The sequence below is a fragment of the Oncorhynchus masou genome, chromosome 32 (assembly GCF_036934945.1).
Source record: "Oncorhynchus masou masou isolate Uvic2021 chromosome 32, UVic_Omas_1.1, whole genome shotgun sequence".
Lineage (NCBI taxonomy): Eukaryota > Metazoa > Chordata > Actinopteri > Salmoniformes > Salmonidae > Oncorhynchus > Oncorhynchus masou.
The window spans coordinates 27,633,783-27,650,480 of NC_088243.1; the positions used below are offsets into that span (position 1 = coordinate 27,633,783).

The 16,698-nt window shown below is 41.8% G+C and overlaps 1 pseudogene; it reads right to left on the minus strand.

Moving 5' to 3' along the window:
- Positions 1-3,077: 3,077 nt before the first annotated feature.
- On the minus strand, positions 3,078-13,024 carry LOC135525836 (nuclear factor 7, brain-like; annotated as a pseudogene).
- Positions 13,025-16,698: the final 3,674 nt, after the last annotated feature.

A 16,698-nucleotide genomic window follows, 5' to 3' on the forward strand; every position in this document is an offset into this window, starting at 1 on the left:
CAGCGCTTGTGTCCGTTTCATCTGTTAGAAACAATCTCTTTCTGACTTGACAGCCATTTACAGTCTCTTATTGTACGCTGATGTATGATGATGTCACCCTATAAATGCAATCATGAAGGTGTGTGTGTTGAGTGCTGCTCTCCAGCTGGCTGAACGCAGGCCGACAGTACAGTGCTGTTCAGTAGGACATTAGGTCTGCGATAATTGCATCCATTCTCTGAGGTCACCTGAGGCCGCTGAGTATTAGGATGGATGTGTATTACTGGTAAAACCCACTGAGGTATATATGAACTCGAGACAACATCCAAGACGTTTTCAACGTAATCTACTCACATTCGCATACACCGTTTCGTGGTTGCTGCCACCTATCTATATCCGGTTTTACTGGGATTACTATGCCTGCGCACTGTGCACTAGCACTCAGTACCCACTGGACAGACAGCAGTATAGCTTGAACATGCTCTGGGAACTCTGCCAGAGCGTGCCAAGCATGTGGACATAGGAGTGCGCGATATTGGCAAATATTTCGATTGCAATTTCACTTGCGATATACACTGAACAAAAATGTAAATGCAACATGTAAAGTGTTGGTCCCATGTTTCATGAGCTGAAATAAAAGATCCCAGAAATGTTCTATACACACAAAAAGCTTGTTTCGCTCAAATTTTGTGAACAAATGTTTTACACCCTATTTGTGAGCATTTCTCCTTTGCCAAGATAATCTATCCATCTGACAGGTGTGGCATATAGAGAATCTGATTAAACATCATAATAATTACACAGGTGCACCTTGTGCTGGGGACAATAAAAAACACTCTAAAATGTGCAGTTTTGTCACACAACACAATGCCACAGATGTCTCAAGTTGAGGGTGCGTGCAATTGGCAATGCTAAATGCATGAATGCCCACCTGAGCTGTTGCCAGATAATTTAATGTTAATTTCTGTACCATAAGCCACCTCAAACATTGATTTAGAGAATTTGACAGTACGTCCAACCGGCCTCACAACCGCAGACATGTATGGCCTCCTGTTGGCAAGCGGTTTGCTGATGTCAACACTGTGAACAGAGTGTCCCATGGTGAGGGTGGGGTTATGATATGGGCAGGCATAAGCTATGGACAACAAATACAATTGCATTTTATCTATGGCAATTTGAAAGCCATGACGAGATCCTGAGGACCCTTTGTGAGGCCCATTTCTTTTGAAGTATCTGTGACCAACAGATGCACATCTGTTTCCCCAGTCATAAGGAACTTTATTAACTCATTAAAATTGTTGCATGTTGATTTTATATTTTTGTTCAGTATAGATCAAAACACTTGGGTGAACTGTTGGAATCAAATAAATATGATGATTTACATTGGATTCATATTAAGAAGCAAAGTGGAAAGTAGCATCGTTCATGTTTTGAACAATCTGCAGACTGCTTTTGACCTAACAGAACAGCATGCAAACCGTACACGAATCTAACAGCAATGAGGAGGAACTGTGCTGCTTGAGTGACAGGGGGCGGAGAGAGACAACAAATGTTGTAAACTATAAAAATGAACATTACGCCCGTATGAGTGGTGTTTCAAAATATTGCATGTGATATGGATCTCTTGCGATATGGATATTGGCACATGCCAGTATTGCAATTTCGATGTGAATTGGATTAATTGTGCAGCCCTATCTGGACAGCTAAACAAACCAACCAGCACTTCCCCTTGCCAGCTGGGCATGATTATTCTTATTTTATATTTCTTGCCATTATCTTAACTCTGCATTGTTGGAAAAGGACCGAACCATGTGACAAATACAATTATATTTTATTTGAATATAACATTTAAAAACTTTAGCTGTGAGTGATGGAAAAGAAAGCAGCCTCAGCAACAATTATTTGAATAATTCAATGGGTGTTTTGTGCACAAATGTGATGACAAAAGTGTTGTGTCTTATTAGGAATTTTCTAATTTGACTTCTCTATGGGGCCATCTATGGAATTGTCTTTCTGGGCCGTAGTTGGATGAATCGACTCCTGCAGTAGTTGATAGAGTGCTGGTCAGAAGAAATGGGCCAAATCAAAAGGAATCTAAATGCAAATAAGATATTCCCAAGACTCTAGAAGGTTTGAGTTCAGAACAGTAGTCTCCTTGAGGATCTGCATACAGATATACTGTAGCTGTTCTCATTCATTGACTAGACCTGAAGAGGGCAGACAAGACTTCTTTTGAACATAGTCACAGTTAGAGGGCTCTCCACAACAAATCTATTTCTCAGACTGTAATATACACTGAGTGTACAAAACAACTGCTCGTTCCATGACATAGACTGACCAGGTGAAAGCCATAATCCCTGATTTATGTCACCTTTTAAATACACTTCAATCATTTAAAAAACTTTTTTTTTTAACAAGGCAAGTCAGTTAAGAACAAATTCTTATTTTCAATGACAGCCTAGGAACAGTGGGTTAACTGCCTGTTCAGGAGCAGAATGACAGATTTGTACCTTGTCAGCTTGGGGATTTGAACTTGCAACCTTTTGATTACTAGCCCAACACTCTAACCACTAGGCTACCCTGCCGCCCCGACTGTAGTGTCAGTGTAGATGAAGGGGAGGAGACAGGTTAAAGAAGGATTTTGAAGTGACATTGATTATGTATGTGTGCCATTCAGGGGGTGAATGGGCAAGACAAAATATTGAAGTGCCATTGAACAGGGTATGGTAGTAGGTGCCAGGCGCAACGGTTTGAGAGTGTCAAGAACTGCAACACTGCTGGGTTTTTCACGCTCAATAGTTCTGTATGTATCAAGAATGGTCCACCACCCAAAGAACATCCAACCAACTTGACACAACAGTGGAAAGTATTGGAGTCAACATGGGCCAGCATCCCTGTGGAAGCTTTCATCACCTTGTAGAGTCCATGCCCCGACAAATTCAGTCTGTTCCGAGGGCAAAAGGGGGTGAAACTCAATATTAGGAACATAGTTCAATAATTTGGCTAGTGATCTGGAACAAAGATCTATGAACTTTATTTACAGTTTTAATTTCATTTACTGAAACATTCCTATGAAATTATCATCAACTACTATGCATATGTCAACACGGTATTGTTTTCTAACACACAAAAAGAGACTTTGTCATGTCAACAACCAACACTGTACATTTCTACACCTGAGCTGCTGTACTTCAGAACTACTAAAGCATACTATTGTACACATGGCATGTGCAGGTCCTTGGCAGAAGCAGTCTTATCAGATCCATTCGTTACGCCAATAAAACAACGACAATGTTTTAAGCATGCCCAGCAGGCGACAGCAATCAGTGAGAATAGGAGTGTATTTCTCCATGACACAGGCTATAAAACGCATCCATCCACAGTTGTGTATGTATTCAGACAAAAGGCTCTGCAGGAGCCCAGAGAATGGAAAGCAGAGAGAACACCCATCTTATCTTTATGATGCTGCTGCCTCTGCTTCACATGGCCCAGGCTTTTACCACAGCTGGAGGTCCTCTTCTTTTAGTTTACACCTAACGTGTACCCTCCCATTGCTTCCTATCCAGCATTGTTTGTCTGCTATGGCTATTGTTTATTGAAGCGTCGATATGGAAATGCCAACTGCTTTATTTGAGCAGAAACTACATATACTAAGATATGAATATCAATGTGAAATGTCCTTACATGCTATATATTGTACTTTCTCCAGAATACAGGTTGGATAAAATGTACCAAGAGTTATATTGTGACAGTTATGTTATTAGACTTACCATTTGAAATGAGTTACCTGGTTGTAGTGTGTGGTTACATACAGTATTACAGAGAAATCAACATTTCATGAAAATACATGCTGTTGGTGCAACTAATTGTAGGAAAATGACCTCTAAGTGACCCCGCATGAGACAGGGAGAAGGAAGGGAATAATGTCCTTAAAGCTGCTGCCAGGCATACAGTCCAGTCTGATTTTGATGGCATTGCACAATATAATATAGCAAGTGAATATTTCCAGACATCTGACCGGGTCTGTCATTAGGAACATGCTGAAACCCGCAGAAACACAAATGTCCCTCTCTAACATAGAGAGCTTTAAGTTGAAATAGACAAGCTACAACTTATGAAATGGGCCCTTTATTAAAATGGGGTTATTATGGAGAACAATAGTGTGATTTCTGGAGCGGTAATGAAACAAACTGTTTTCCCAACTTAACCACATTTATGTCATGTGAATCCAGATGTAAAGTGGTGTGGGATAGATGGATGTCACCATGGCATCGTTTGGCTGTATGAAGAGAGCATGGCCACCTGATGCCATAGCTTCTACTGTAATATCCCAGAAACCTTAATACAATCATCTCTCTTGGTACAGTAATGTTTCCATGCCTCCAGGAAAGTATGGGAAGACCCTCATAAGATGATAAGTCTATTTTACCTCCTATCCTGTGCCGGTTAGATCTGCTTGTCTCAGATGGAATAATTACTAAAAACACTGGTGTACCTCTCCCTTTCAAAGGAGAGATGAAGATGAATCATGGAAAAAGATAAAAGCCAGACAACCTGTACAGTCCATCCTTCAGTTTAACAGCCAGCGAATGCACCACTGAGCAAATGAAGGTGGGCTCATGGGAAGAGAGGAATCTCATTATGGTGAGGGAGGGCACTTCTTGGTGCTGAGAGAGTTGGACTGGGGGTTTACAGTAAGTGTTTCTGGGTGTGGGTGTGTTGCACTGATTCCATGATATCTGCATCCTTCCTCTCTAAGGGGACTCTGGCCTATTATTCACAGAGGCCCTCTGACTATCTGGAGCTCTGCTTGGCATTGATGCAAGGGGCACTTCTTGGTTACTTAGAACCGGTGGACAAGTCTAGCATCAGCATTTCACAGTAGGTGGTTTGCTGTCTCCTGGTAGGTGGTTTGCTGTCTCCTGGGCCGGTGACCTAATCGTTGGATCTAGCAATGAGATCACTAATCCATCAAAGTGACATGATAAACCCCCCCATGGCCAACACCTTCAGCTAGCGCAGGCTTCCGCAGACAGCCAAGAGCCTCCACACACCCAACAGCTGCTTCGCCACGATTCCCAAAGCGGTCACACTTGCATAGCGGCAGGCACACAACACTGATGCACGATTGCCAGAGAGAAAAAAAGAGAACTGGTTGAAAGGCTCAAGTAAAAACAGTAGGCCTACTGAGAGAGAGCTTCATTCCCCTCAGACAGACAGACAGACAGACAGACAGACAGGGATGAAGTCACAGCTTTCTAAAAGTTTCAGTGTCCTTTTCCCTAATCTGATCACTGTGTCTGCTGTGTGGGGTCCTGGAGGCCGGGGTAATCTCATTACTGTGTCCCATGTAAAGGGGCTGCCGCCCGCGGGGCCCCGGCCCCATGCCCCACACACAAACAAGCCGACACACACACACACAGATCTAATCAGGTGATATGCAAACCATTGATTTTCAGCTCTTCTCCAGTATGGGTTTGAATAGGATTTCTATTGATGCGACCAAGCCGACTGGGCCGCAGAGAAAGGAGAGGAGACAGGATGGAGAGATTGAGACAAGGTGAGGCAGAGCTGCGTGACGAAGCAGATTCTCCGTGTCTGGTCATCCTCATGCCTATATTCCCCATGGCTCCAACAACACCAGGCATAGTCATTTAGAAGGGTTGGAATTCCATCTTCTGGAAGTTAACCACCCGAAACAGAAAATATTTGCCCATTGTCTCTTTTATTGACGACAAAATAAATCAATTTACTAGCCTTTTTTCAATATTGACCTTTTTATACAAGTCCTGTCTTGCAAGCTGACGATTCTAAATGAACAATAGGCCTGAATCTACTTTAGTTCAATCACAGAAATTCTCAAAACATATTTTTTAAATAACAATGGGATAGATTCTGTTTAGCATCAAAAGCCACAAAACCAAAGGAAAGTAACATTGATGAGAATAGGAGAAAAAAAATGTTATACTTTGCTCTCTCTTCTGGTCTCATCTAAAATATCCTGGAGAGAGGAGGTAAGTGTCATTCCTGTGATCTTCCCTGCTGTCTTGGTCAAGATTTGGCCTTTGAACTGCACTGTTAGGTTACCAAACGTCTAGCATCCGAACGGTTTTGTCAAAAAACTAATATGGAAAGGGGAGACCCTCACGGACACGATGGCGTTCTCTGTTTTGTTCTACAACCCCTACAAGTGTCACGGGACTCGTCTGAAAGTAACCCAATACTGGTTGTAAAGAATTATGGAAGTGTGGAAGTAGTTTTGTGCCAACAAAAAAAGGGTTTAAATGTGTAAAAAATATATACATGTTTCCTGAGTTTTCTTAAACAGTATTTCCTAGATACTGTATAGGACAGACAATTCAAAACCTTATTATGATTTATTTTCTGACTGTCTGTTTTGCCATTTATTAATGTGTTATTCAATGCATTTCTATGGGCAATAGCAGTAAAGACCAAACTCAATATTTATCAAATAATCCCACAATTCTAAAGCAAGTAACTAAATGATCCATGGTATAGCCACCTTAAAACAATTCTATACCATGGTTTTCCACGTTTACAGAGACTTTCCCTGGAAGGATCTGTAGTGGTTGACCATTTAACAAATAAAAGTATGGATACATCTTCTCTGTAAATTTGTGATTAAATGTTCTGAGGGTTTGTGTGTATGAACTAAGATCAATGAAGGACACCTCCTGTTTGTCCCACTTCAGTGAAACTCTGATCCTCTGGGTGTTCTTCTTCATTTTATAAGGTTCACCATTAGCTACCCCAACAGCCCATACTCCACTTTCTTCTTCATCTAACTCATGTTTCCTACTAACAGACTCACTGGCCACCCCTACCCTCCAGTCATCATTTTCTCCAACTTCCACATCCCAGAAGTGTGTCCCTGAAGTGAACCCCTCTGAACCCAGGATGTCATGGTATGAATCAAACCTCTCTGGGTTGTCTGGGAGACTCTGTCCTTTATCTTCAGATCGTAGGCTGGTCAGATCTTCAGAGATAGGGATGTGCGGTATTTGGTTCTAGAACTACAGGCATGTATTTCACTGCCCCTTGCATCTTCTCCTAGACCAGGAATTTGAGATTGCCCAGGTTTTTGGCCAAGTTGATCAGTGCTCCTGAGCCCAGCTGTGGGTCCTTAGGCGCACTCCGTACTCTCTCCATCATAGTCTTGTAGCGTTGCAGAAACAACAAATCATCCACTGCCAGCTTCTCCTCCACAGCTCTGATTGTGTCTGACAGAGATGACATCATCTCACTTATCTCCTTCACTTGCTCCTTCATCCTTTTATTCTTCTCCTCCTCTTCCTCCTTCAGTGCAGCTAGCCTCTCCACCTCCTCTTCTCTCAGGAAGCAGTGTAGCTTCTCAAACTAATTTATTATCTGCTTCTCTGCTAGCTGGGCCTGCGCCCCAATGTGAGCAGCCATTTTGTCACAGTTTAGCTTGGCTTTACAGAAGGCAGACATTTTCCCCTCCAAGGCCTCCAGTGTGGGTCTGAGCCCCTCCCTCCTCTGGCCTGCTGCCTTCACAAGAGAGCAGAAGCTGTGGCCTGCATGCTCCGACACACACTCCACACACACCAGACATTCATCCTCAAGGCAGAAGAGTTGGAGCTTCTGGGAGTGTAAACCACACACATCCTGTAACCCCCTGTGGATGGTGTTTTCACCCTGTGAGGGCCCCTCTGTCGCCTCCTCTGTGGGCCCAGGAGTGTCCTTAATCTCCCTCTCCCTCAGTAGAGTCTCACAGACATGTCTCAGGGCCAGGTTGGGAGGCGACTGGTCTCTGGAGGACCTTCTGCAGACTGGGCAGTCCTGCGTCTCCTGTTTACTCCAGCTCTTCTCCAGACAGGCCTTGCAGAAGCTGTGGCTGCAGAGCAGGATCACTGGCTCCCTGAATGTCTGATAGCACACTGTACACGACAGGTCCTCTTCCAGGAGAGAGAAACTGGCTGCCATCCTCACAGGAGTGCTGTAGAGTAAGTAAGAGATGAGTTAAAATGAGAGTATATATATAAATATATGTATATATATATGTGTGTGTGTGTGTAAGAGGAAGAGTAAGGGTGAGTGGATAGGAGGTGTGTGAGTGGGAGAGAGATAGAAACTAAACTTAAGGCTCGCTTAGAAATGAAACTTCCCATTTTGGCACACTACCCAAAATCTGCCCAACAACCCAACATTGCGAAGTCTTGTAGTATTTATTCGGTCTTCATAGTTTGACAAAACACTTTTCTACATGAATTTACCACATACAGGGGCAGCAGGCAAGCCTAGTGGTTAGAGTGCTGGACTAGTAACTGCAAGGTTGTAAGTTCAAATCCCCATGGTACAAATCAGTTGTTCTGCCCCTGAACAGGCAGTTAACCCACTGTTCCTAGGCCATCATTGAAAATAAGATTTTGTTCTTAACTGACTTGCCTACTTAAATTAAAAGGTAAAAATACTGTAACATGTTACCATTTGATTGCATTTACTGTGGGCTTTTTTAGACCAGTCATAAAAATGATAATTTATATCAACCTGCTTTCAGAGAAGGACTTTAATATATCAATTTACATCGTAGACAAAGCAGAAGTTTATTGGTTTCTATTCCAAAACATGAAAAACAGCCCCAGGCCATTATTCCTACTCCACCAAACTTTACAGTTGGCACAATGCATTGGGGCAGGTATCGTTCTCTAATCCCAGATTCGTCCGTTGGACTGCCAGATGGTGAAGCGTGATTCATCACTCCGGAGAATGCGTTTCCACTGCTCCAGAGTCCAATGGCGGCGTGTTTTACACCGCTTCAGCTGACGCTTGGCATTGTGTATGCTGATCTTAGGCTTGTGTGCGGCTGCTTGGCCATGGAAACACATTTCATAAAGCTCCTGACGAACAGTTCTTAAGCTGACATTGCTTCCAGATGCAGTTTGGAACTCGGTAGTGAGTGTTGCAACCGAGGACAGACGATTTTTACGCCCTCACACGCATTATAGCTTTGAAATTAAAAAGAGAAATAAAGTGGAGTCTAAAGTCTATATTATATTAGAACACATTAAAAGTGGTATGTATAGTTTTGACATACTGTCCAAATAAATACATAGGAGAGTGTGAAGCTACAACTAAATCGGCTCTATATGTCAGCATTTTGGATTTGAGATCAAATGTTTGTTACCTTTACTTGGTGTGACAGGGTAGCCTAGTGGTTAGAGCTTTGGACTACCAACTGGAAAGTTGCAAGTTCAAACCCCCGAGCTGACAAGATACACATCTGCTGTTCTGCCCCTGAACAGGCAGTTTACCTGCTGTTCCTTGGCTGTCATTATAAATAAGAATTTGTTCTAAACTGACTTTCCTAGTTTGGTAAAATAAAAAAATTAACTAGGCAAGTCAGTTAAGAACAAATTCTTATTTTCAATGACAGCCTAGGAACAGTGAGTTAACTGCCTTGTTCAGGGGCAGAACAACAGATTTTCACCTTGTCAGCTCAGGGATTTGATCTCACAACCTTCCGGTTACTAGTTGAACTCTCTAACCACTAAGCTACCTTGTTTTGATTGTGTTTCAGATTGCACAAATATCATGACCCCATAACAAGGTTAGCATCTTTTGGGGGGGGTGTATGATTTTTATTCCTCTAACTTTCACTCATCATTATCCACAATTCCACATTAATGTAGAAGTGTTCAGAAACATCTTATTTACAATAAAAGTGACTTCAAAATGTCACTGAATTATTAAATAAAGTTTCTATTGGGCAAAACATAATCCGAAACACTGAAAATACAGAGCCACAAGCTTGATGTAGTCATTGCTTGCTAGGTATATGGGACCAAATACTAGTGACTACTTTAATACACTAAGTTGATTTGTCCAAAAACGTATGAAAAAAAAAAATTCAAACTGAAAGGTGACGTTGTACTGTCGCCTCAAATGAAGCATTTGATCTCAAATCCAAAATGCTGGAGTATAGAGCCAAATGTTGACATATTTAAGCCTCACTATCCGAATGAATACGTAGGGGAGTGTACATTTTTAGATAACTGTTTAGAATCGCAGAAACTGCCTCAGTGACTGCATCCTGAGGGATAAGTGATAAGGCAACAGAGGAAGGTTAATGGAAAAGCAGCACTGATGATAATCTAAGGCCCAAACAGAGATGACTGCTGCTGCAACACTCCCCCAAGGGACAGTTTAATGACTGACATAAAAAATAATTATGAGATACAAAAACAGTCCTGCTCTAAAATAACCCTTCTCACCCTAGTCCCCTCCCGCTACAACAGTGGTATTCAAACTCGAGGAACCGCAGTGTTTCACCATTTTATTTCATTTACAAAAAAATTAACAATTCATTATTTAAGAGTACAGATTATTGTATGGGACAACAAATGTTTTTGAGAAAGATAATATGAAAATAACATTTTGAATAAATGCAACAATTTTTAAGTTGTTCATTATATTTGGGGTGAGGTGGGGTCGGGAGAAATTCTGCCAAAAATGAATGGGGTCCCCGCTGTAAAAGTTTGAATACCTCTGCTCTTCAGGCTCCCAAAACTCCTAATTTATGATAATCATGATGGTAATGAACATGTTCCTTCAAACAATATTACTGTCAGTGGGGACAATGTTTTTTGGTTCTGTTGTGCTTGCTGTGAGCAACAACCCTTGTTATGTCCCTAAAATATGAAAAAGACATGTTGATGTTGCACACCACCCTTCAGACTTCAAGACTATGTTCAAGACGTATGTTCATACCGTGGAATAATTCCTTTATTCATTTCCATTATCAAATTCATTTGTCATGGAAGTCATAAGCCATTCCTGGCTACCCTCACTAAATTCAACTCACAGGTTGACAAATGAATCAGAATCAGAAATTAAGGCTTAATATTGATTTAAAGAACAAGGCTGTAGAATTAACATGAGCATCGATCATACCAGGCTTACCAAATCAGTGGGGATATCTTCGGAATTCATTATCCAAATTACACCAATGAGTTTCTACGGCTCAATTTGCCTCGAAATACAGGGGTTAGGCCTTACATAAACCGCCATGCTATTATTACACGAAAAAGAGATGAGAGGGAGAGCAAAGGAGAGAGGGAGAGCATTGTTACAGATGCCATGCAGACAAGGCTATGCTGAAAGATTCCTCTGGGATGGTTTCAGACAGAACATATTGTTTACTTAGTGTTTGTGAATGTAAACAGCCAATCGAGAGGTAAGGAATGGCTCCCTCAGAAATACAACCACACACACACACACACACACACACACACACACACACACACACACACACACACACACACACACACACACACACACACACACATCTGACTCACTGTTAGTTCTTTCCCATGTGAGTTTAGAAACAACAATATTTACAGAAGAGTCATGATCCTTTGACTTTGGTTATCTTCATTGATTATGTGAAGGAAGTGGGAGTAATGTCGCTGCTCAGCCTCTGAGGGGCCATGAATAGTCTCCTGCTCTTTTTATAATGAAAATCTCATTACCAAGATTTAATGGCCTTCGAGGTTCTCAGCAGAAATAAACTAACCCTTCAATGGAAATGACCTGATGATTACTATAAATCACAGATATGATAAAGCTGGCCACTTGAACTGCGAACTGAATCCAATTAGGGATAACACCTAAAATGAAAGTCAGGAATATAAAATTCATATTCAACTGGGATTTTGTGTGGATATTTGTCAAAAATTGTACCGTGTATAGACAGCTAAAGTCATTATAACTCAGGAGCTGCCAGTGTCTTTCTACAGTAGAGGAGAGATCGGCTGAGGCAGTGATTTGTGTGGCCCTCACAACAGTCTAATTTATAGGTCACCAGGGAACGTTAGTTCGACTTCCATGTCCAGTAGAACATGGCTTCATATTTCCATTAGAAATTCTCAGATCCCATACCGGGTATATATTTCAGACACATCCGTCTGGCCTGGTCCACTGAGGTTCGCTGAAACTCCAGGAGGCAGAGTGAATCCCCGTCTCAGTCTCAGACAATAGGGGCAGGGGCGGTAACCAGAGAGGGCTCCCTCTCCCCTTCCTGTCCTAATATCAGAGGATGTAGATGTTGGCACAGGCTCTAGTCCCCCTCAGATAATTCAAAGTGAGTTATAAATCAGTGTAAGCAGTAATCACACAAGCCCCTACCAACCCAACATCTCCAGTAAAACAAAGTCCCCAATCTAACACAGACCTGCAACTCTCTGAGAATGGATATGTGTTTCATGAGAACCACCTCTCTGCTCCCATGTGGAAATAATACAGCTCTAATGTCCTGAGTCTGTTTAATATTTAAAACCATTTCATCGGCTAGAAGAGGGCTGAGGCTAGCGATGACATCATACTTGCTGTACTGCTGTACTTTTTTTGTGCTGTACTGCTCTGTTTTTACATACAATCTGTGATATATTCCTGACTGTACATCTTACATTTGCCCTGGGTCAACAATGTACACACTGTAACTTATTAAATAAATACCAATATTTAGTGAAAGCCTTGATCAGGTAGAAAAAGGTTGCAGCAATGCCCATAAAATGAATGGAATTAAAGCTGAGCACCACTACACGTCTTACCATGCAGTGACGACCTTGTGTGTTTGGAAGGTGGGGCAGGAAATGCATGTGGGGGAGGTGGTGATGCAGCGCATCAAGGACTGTATTGATTTGCGAAGGAATATTTGCAAAAAGAGTGAAAAATAAAGTATTGATCTGCTTAGAAAACATGTTCATTAAAACAGGGAGGGAAAGGGGAATTGACAAGCTCGATAATGGCTCTGAAATGGCCCCCGTGAACAGAAACAGCACTGAGAAAAGGTTACATTAATGCACTAAAGGAAACCCATCAGCAGCAACAAAGTATAGAAGACATTTTTAAACCATACCTTGATGTATCTTCACTGCCTTCTATAGCGTCCTGTGATTTCCACACTCCTACTCCTCTCTCATTGGCCAAGGCTAAATCCTTCTGACAAGACAGCCCAAAGATTTCAGACCGTATGTCATCATCTCAGAACCACTAAATAAGTTACCTTTTTATATACTCTCTGAATCTATCCTACCCTGAGCCCCCCTGTTGCTCACTCACTTCCTTCGTTCCCTGCCAATGTTTCTTCTGCAGCAGAAACACATTGTCAGGAAGGAAACGAGGGTGACAGAGTGAGAGTGGTAAATGTAGAGGGCGATTTGGTCATTTGACTGCAGAAAACTGTTTTAATACCAAATAGTTGGCCTAATTCACAGGCTATTGAAATCTGTAATGTTATACAATGGTATGAGTGACAAAATGCCCAAAGGTCAATTACTAAATCAGGTAGACAAACAGAAGTGAGTAGTGACAGAAGAAATTGTGTTGCTCAATGCATGCAACGATATCAAGCATCGAAGACCAGACAGCAATACCGCCAAGACAGATTAGACCTGCTTTAAGGTATTAATCAAAACATTTAGTTTACTTATCCATTTACTTATTCCCTGGATCACAAGTCATTACTGAGATTTCCTGCTAATCAGTACACAAAGGGCTTGTGAATCCTCTGTTCTGCATGTCTGTCTATGTGTGTGTCTGTGAAAATCCCCCCCTGTGATCAACAAGGTTGTAAGCTGTGTGTTTAAATCACTTTGACCTCGGTTCTTAGGTAAACATCCACGTGAATGACAAGACGGCTATAGTTTTATAGTCAGTGTTTTTTTTCGGCCCCGATTCTAAACAATAAGTTATTTTTAATGTGGACCTGTGATTACATTGTCATGGTGAAATATTGGGGCCCTTGGCTGCTTAGGAAATGAACGGCCGAACGTGAATTACAACAACAGCATATATTACACCAGTGAGCCAGGTGAGGCAATCTTCATAAATTCTAATCTAATTTTAAACAGACCTGGCAGACTCAGCCAGTAGCAGGAGACATCATGCTTTGGGGAGATGGGGCACAACGCTCTGGATGTTACAGGCGGATCGAGTGGCGGTCAGGACAGCGGTTATAACATGCTGAGGACTACTTTCACTAACTGATATGAAAAGGAATCGGCTGTTCCCTAACAGTTAAGAGAGAGAAAGAGAGAAAATAGAGCCTTAGTTGAGAAAATGGGTGAGTGTTTTATGGGCATCTAATTTAGAACAAATTGTTTATACTTCTCTAGGTGACAGGTGTCCAGACTTTATTTATTCCCTCACTTCCGCATGACACTGAGGCGTGAGGTCACAAATCAGAGCGGTGCCTCCCAGTGTGGTGCGGAGTGGAGAAGTGCATGTCACAGCCCTGTCAGGAGGTCCTGCCATCCTAGTTTATTCTCTGCCGTGGACCACAAGTGATCACAGTTTGATAGTTCAAAATCTGCTCTCCTCACAGGACATTTGTTATAGACATTTGGTGTGTCACAAAGCTGTCACCTGGGATTCAGGGCCTGTGGGAGGCTAAAACCATGATAGCATACATCCCATTAGCAGCATGTTGATCTCCTCACAGTGTTCCTATCAGACCTTCTATACTATCAACTCTCCACCTCCCAGTACAAATTAGGTGCCAAAGCCTCATATAACATGAGAAGAATATATTATAGGGAGAGCTTACTGTGGGTGTGCTTCTGTAGGTTGGATTGTGATTACCCAGAGTACATCTCCACTGTGAGGGGAATGCTGAGCTCACATACAAATCACACCGGTTACGGTTGGCTGCTGCTGCTAATCGAATATAACATCTAAATGTGCATTTATTCCCCCAAAAAGATATATACATTATACATGAACAGCTGACACATCATACATTAACCTTTGCACGGTTGACAAGTCATTACGTATGCTAGTTAAGTTAGATCAGATGCATTGGAGGTTGGAGATGGAGTCACCATAAGTTCATTTCTGCCTCAACCTTTCCACCTAGCAATGTCTCTTCTTCCTTAAAATGTATTTTTCAGAAAGTCTCACTTGGGACTGGACACATAAGAAGCATTAAATATTGGGTGATTTTTAAGTAGTGTTATCAGTGGCCCACAGTCTGAGTAGGGCCAGTATTTTGGCACCCTCTCACCCCAGGATAGTGACATGGTACAAGGTCAAAGCCCCTGGGCGTCCCTCCTGCCGTGTCCTGCTGGCTGAGGAACTCCTGCTGAAACACTGCACCAACCAACCACCAAGCTTTCATGCTCCGATGAGTCCGTCACGCTGCCCAAGCAAACAAATACATTAGCATGTAATTTACACTGCACAGATGGGACCTGCTTTACACAGAGAGTGTGTGTGCAACACTTTACTTAACACCCAGCATCATAACACATTGTGACACGGTCATAACTTGACAGTCTGTCATGACCCATATAGTTACACCTGTTGTGACATATTGCATTATGTTATGGCTGGTTATGACACCTACATAAGAGTGTCAAACCCCTAAAAAACTACCACAAGGCAAAACATTCCATTACACCATAGACTACTTGTCAACACTATGTTTGTTATTTTAACATTTTCTGATATTGACATGATTAAATTATCATTGTAATAGTGCACACATTGATGTTAGACATGCATCTACCCCAATGTCAGACATGCATCTACCTCTGCTGCTGATGACTGGGATGAATGCAGGAGCAGATTTCAGGAGCAGGACAAGACACCCTCTTTGTTACTGATAACTGACATCAGGGCATGTACATGATTGGCCTATCTGGCCTACATGTTTATGATGGTCATAATGCTTCATGAGTGTCATGAAGTATATTTTGTTAGTACAAGTAAAGTGACACAGGATGGTCATAATGTATTTTCTACAAGTTATTCAAAATATGATGGAGAAAAAAAATGACTTTAAAGAATTCACTACAACAACCACAAATAACTTAAGACAAACAGAAACTTCCTAGGATCTTGCAAATCAGAAAACGTCATCCTCCATATGAAATGACATCCATCAGAATGAATTCTGTCAATTTGAGTGTGAATCAGAAGGACAACATTTCTGAATAGAGCTCTTGAGTAGAAATACATCCCTGGAGCACATGAGAAATACATCCCTGTTGCATGAGCAACAATTATCCATCCTATCCTCTGTCTGATTCTCTGATGCCTCTTCTAGCTTTTTGAAAGTGTCCCTCGTAAAAAACAATGTGAGATATCCCGTTTCTAATTAAATAGCGCATTATCTCAAAGACGTGTGACATGTAATATGGCCTCCAAACAGCTTACGGAAATGACTTTATCACAGACGGGTCATACTGTAATCAGGTTTACGCTGATCTCACCGGTGCCTTCTCTGTGAATTGATACTGGGGGATAAAGCTTGGTTATTACAGTGGTAATGCATCTGGGAAGATGGGAGTGTTTCACAAAAATATTGGTAATTTGAAGAGCGTTATTGGGCTGGAGATTAAATCAAGTGTGGCTTGAGGAAACCAAATGAATAAGTAAATGGGAGTCTGTTTTCATCCTAATGCTTTCTTTGTTCCTGATAATGTTACTCATCATAAAACAGAGCACATTATAGAAGCTGAACTCCTATTTCATCTTCTAAATGGCCTCAGCTGAAAGAAAAAGCAACTGTCACCTTGAGTCAGTTGATGATAAGGCCAAAATGGCCGACAGTGAGAGGGAAGAGGGAGACCTGTGTCAAAAAGGACAAAACAGACCAACCAAAATAAGAGAGGATAAGAGAAAGCTATCCCATAACTGTTCATTTGCTATAGTTGTTACTTTTTGGATTAGTGATAG